The sequence below is a fragment of the Aquarana catesbeiana genome, linkage group LG01 (assembly GCF_042186555.1).
Source record: "Aquarana catesbeiana isolate 2022-GZ linkage group LG01, ASM4218655v1, whole genome shotgun sequence".
NCBI classification, from domain to species: domain Eukaryota; kingdom Metazoa; phylum Chordata; class Amphibia; order Anura; family Ranidae; genus Aquarana; species Aquarana catesbeiana.
This window is the reverse complement of record NC_133324.1, coordinates 507,696,418-507,701,423: the sequence shown is the minus strand read 5'-3', so window position 1 is coordinate 507,701,423 and position 5,006 is coordinate 507,696,418. Positions and strand designations below refer to the sequence as shown.

The 5,006-nt window shown below is 41.2% G+C and overlaps 1 pseudogene; it reads left to right on the top strand.

The window, feature by feature from the left end:
- Positions 1–2,100: 2,100 nt before the first annotated feature.
- On the top strand, positions 2,101–3,590 carry LOC141125943 (uncharacterized; annotated as a pseudogene).
- The last annotated feature ends 1,416 nt before the right edge of the window (positions 3,591–5,006 follow it).

The following is a 5,006-nucleotide window of genomic DNA, read 5'->3' as shown; positions in this document are numbered from 1 at the left end:
TCCCCTTCTGCATCCCCATCTAAAGCTCACCCCAATCCACAGCTCTCACCTTTACCACCTCCCATGTTTCACCCCTGCACCCCCAGCTTCCCCTACAGCTCTCACCTCTACACAACCACTCCCACCCTCCACAGCTCTCATTTTACATAACCTGCCTTTTGCCCTCTGCAGCTCTTACCTCTGTACAAAGCTCCCTTCCCAGTTCTCCTCTCCCCCCTCCTCGCTGCACAATCACCCCCCCTTCCCTTCTTTCACAGTTATCCTCTCTCTGTGAGCTCATTCTCTGGAGGGCTCTCCCCCCCCCCCCCGTTTTTCATTCAGAACTCCCTCACCTCTGCCAATCAGTGCTCCAGTCCATGTGTTATGTGCGGGCCTTTCAGACAATCAAGGAGCTGTCAGAACTGTAGCTGGGGCGGAGTTTCAGAGCTCCTCTGCTCCATGCTACAATGTGAGAAGAGGCAGGAACAGAAGCTGCCTCCTGAATCAACACAGGCAGCTGTATGTTGCCGTGCTGGGACCCGAAGATCTCGAAGACAGCAGCCCTGTGTGCGCAGCGCTAGTGTGTTTGTTATGACAGGTCAGAGCAGAGGTGCTGAAACAGCATTCCACTGAGTTCCGGCAGAAAAAAAGCCCCATATATATATACAGTATATATATATATATATATATATATATCAGGTTGCTTACCATAGTTACCGAACAACAGGAAAACATACCTGTTTACTGTAGCTATAGAGACAATGGTATCTAAGTTCAGCCACTCAAACACACTGATCTCTGTTAAAATTAGTCTGATGGAGAAAATCATTAATTTATCAAACACAACACATTCCGCCCTTGATTTTTCTCTCAGCCTCCACACAAACTAATAACTCATACTAAGCATTAATTTGCCTTGAATGCAACTCCCTCCCATATTTCTGCCCCTGAAAGTTCATTAGAAAGTCCATTCTAAAGTTCTTTAGAAACAAGTCTGTTGTAATATGTTCGCCAATTTATGTGGGACATTATAATATTATATGTATGTACACATACAGTACAATATTGACCAGGCCAGAATTCAGTTGACAATGGTCGATTTGTCCAAACCAACTCAATTTTAATATAACAGCTGATGTCCCTTTGATATGTTGATCTTATGCAAGTCTACCTAGGTGTGTGAGGTATGGCCTGTTAACCTAATTGAACATTTCAAAGGGTACATTGTTTAAAGGACAATAGAAGAAGTATTTATTGATGGTAATTAGACTTGAGGGGGTAACAATGGGATCAAGGAGTGTTTTGGGTTGGCCTAGCGGAGGCTCCCTCCTGGGGTGCTAATATATCAAGGGGGACTTGTTGATGTTAATATGCAAGAATACAGAATAGGAATGTAGGCATTCCAGGACTCAAAAGGGTGTTCAGGTGGTATCTGTTAATCTAATCTAATTACACATATCAAAGGGGACTTGTTGATGTTGATATGCGGGAGTGCAGATTGGGGCGGTTTATGACTGCAGCTGTTCACGGCTGGGGTTTTTTGTTTGTCTGAAAGACTAAAGCATATCAAAGGTCTGAATGGAGACAGCCAATCAAATTGCTCAGCCATTCAGTGTCTAGTGAATATAACATGGCGTTCAGTCTATAGTTTAGTTCTATCTGTGTATGACTATGAAGGCGCAGACCTAGGAAAAATGGGACTCTGAATTATATACTCTGTTGGATTTTTATCATCTGTGGACTTTGGACCTTGCTCTGTGTTGGAAGTCAATAAAGTGCATCTCTCTGGAAGAATTGGGTTGCTGCGGAAGAGTACTTACATCATCATTATAATAATTACTAATTAATTATCATACCCACTATATATCATATCACTACATTGGTGCCCTGACCCATTCTTTGAAGGATATATCACTACATTGGTGCCGTTCAAGTGACCAGAAGAGTATTTTCGGACTTAGTAACAGAAGTCGGTGGTGACAACAATCCTGTGAGGTGACAGAAGACTGTGAGGACCCAGGAAGGAGGTTCTAGGAAACCTAACAATTGGTAAGTGTGCCTTGTTCATTATTTTTTAAATAGCATTCTTTTTTTTTTTGTTTTGTCATTATATTTTTCACAATGGCTTTGGCTGTGTCTGGTGGTGACAATAGCACTAAGGGAGAGGATATGAATATATGGCTGCTAAATTATATAAAAAGTCATGGGGGACCTTATGATATTCCCCAAGAATATAGACAGTCATGGGATTTAATGAAATGCTTTTTATCCGATAGTGTCTTTGATAAGAAAAATAAAGAAAAGAAACCTAAGGGTATCATTATTCAGGGACTACTGTCTTATTGTACAGAATTAATAGAGGAGATTAAGGAAAAAAAGCAGAATATTCTAGAACAGACTCAGAGATATGAGGAAATGGAGAAAGGGTTGAATGAGAGGATATCAGATTTCAGGTTACACGCTATCACTACTGGGGAGGCATTGATTGAAAAGGCAAAATTATGTGATGATTTAAGTCGGGTAAATGAGGAATTGTCAGTAAAAATACAAATTGTTGAGAAACAGTTGGAGGAGTGTAAACATGCTGCTAACATTGCTTCTGATAAATTGGCAGAAAAATCAAGTTACTCACATCAAAATTATACCTCTAAAATAAAGCTTGATACCAAAGATTATAAGCCAGTATATCCCTGGGATGAGTTACATGCAGCCACAGCAGCTCCTACCACTACAACAACTGTATTGAACACTGACGATTCAAGTGAAATTAAATTGATTACAAAGCAACTAAAGCCACAGGAGATGGAAGCTATTATAAGGGAGATAGGTCAGATACCCCGCTATGATGTAAACAGGTTCATGAAATGGTTTTGTGATTTGCAGAGAGTCAGAGACACATACAACTTGAATGTGAAGGACCTAACTAGAATTTTGTAGAAAAGTGTAGTAATGGATTGTGGGCATGGATTTTGCAAAATTGTGGCCAGCGACATAAAACTAAGGATGTTTTAAAGGAATTATTGAAAGCATTGTATGGTGTGACGACAAATGTGTCCTTGTCAGGAAAAATTAGGCAAATGAAGAATGAATGCCCATATGAACTTGCAGATAGAATTAGCAGTGTGATGGAATATGTGATGACTGGGAATCCCGGTTTTGAACGTGGTGGTTTGGTTCATAGGGCAATGTTATTAGAAGCATTGGATGGTGATGTCAGGGAAGACATTTTATCTGTTACACCTGATCCTAGTGATTATAGTGATATTTTGTTAAGAGCGGATAATGTATGGAGGACTAAGTGCAGAGAGGACAGTCTTGCGGTTGATGCAGCTAGAATTTTTGGAGTCGAGGGTCAGCAAAATAGAGATGATTCAGGACCATGGAGAGGAAGATCTTATAACACTTCCGGTAGTTATAGGAGGCCAGAATCCAGAGGAAAGCCTAGTAAACAGCCTTGGGTGCCGTTTAGTGAAATAAGAAGTGAGAGAGATCGTTTGCAAGAGGAGCTATATAAGATACAGGAAGAAATTAAAAAAATAAAAGCAGGAGGGATCAAAGTAGCAACAGTAGGAAAGGAACGTGCTGTGTCTCCCTCTACCAGTCATTTTTAGGGGTTCCGAGCCCCCCACGCCCCTTCCTGCCAATTCTTAACTGATTTAACATTGGACTCCTGGGGGCAGCCCACTGTTGATGTAACATTAGGGGGAACTCGTGTAAATGCGCTGTTAGATAGTGGGGCAGCTATTAGTTTTAGTAAATCAGTTGTCCCTGGAAATGAGAAAATTAAAACAACAGGTGTCACTGGACATTCCATTGAAGTTCCTTTTGTGCGTGGTGTTGAGATGCAAATAGGGGGAGAGAAGTGGGAGTGTGACGTTGTTTGTCAAAATCAGGACATAATTGGTGCTGATGTCTGAGTACAGCAGAGTCTGGTGGTTGATCTTGCAAACATGAAGTTGTGGATGATGTCTGGAAATGACGGATTGGGTCATGTGTGGCATCCTCCCATGGAATTGGTAACAGCAGCAGTAAAGCCCGTCGGTGTGTTACATGGAGATTGGGACCCCTGTTGGGATAGTCTGATGGGTGAATTTGAAGACATAATGGCTAAACATAAACAAAATTGTGGTAGGATGAATACAATGATTTTATTGGAAGGATTTGATCTGGCACCTCTCAAGCAATACCCAGTTCCAAAAGAGGCCATTAAACCTATAACAGAAGCTTTAAAACAATTGGAGGCGCAAGGTACATTAAAAAGGGGTGCATCAATATGCAATTCACCAGCCTGGCCAGTCATCAAACCCGATGGGTCGTTCAGGCTGATGATAGATTACCGTGCCTTAAACAAATATGCTAAAAGTATGGCACCTGTGGTAGCAGCTTACCCTGAAATGATTGCCAAGTTGACGCCAGAAATGAAATGGTTTATGGTCATTGATATCAGTAACAGTTATTGGAATTTACCACTTGACCCAACATGTCAATACAAAACAGCCTTCAGCTGGGCGGGCCTTCAATATTATTGGACAGTTCTTCTGCAAGGCTACAAAGATAGTGCAGCAATATTTCACTCACATATGAAAGAAGTGATTGATAAATTTTCAAAACCTGAAAGAGTAATTTCATATGTTGATGACATTTTGATTGGGTCAGCCTCTATGGAGGAGCATGTGAACGATGTGAGTGAAATGTTATTGCTTTTGAGAGAAGCAGGTCTGAAAGTTAATCCAAAGAAAATACAATTGGGAAAGCAAGAAGTCCAATTTCTGGGTTTTACTGTAGCACAGTCAGGGTGAAGTATCAATGAACAAAGGGTCGAGCTGATAGGTAAGCTACCTTTGCCCACTGATGAAAAAAGTCTGAGACAATTCTTAGGCATGACAGGTTTCTGCAGGGAGTTTGTGCCTCATTATGCATCATTAACAGAGTGTTTGTATGATCTGCTGAAGCAAGATGAATGGAAATGGAAATCAGAGCACACACAAGCTATTGAAGCATTAAAGGAAACTTTAGGCAATGCCACT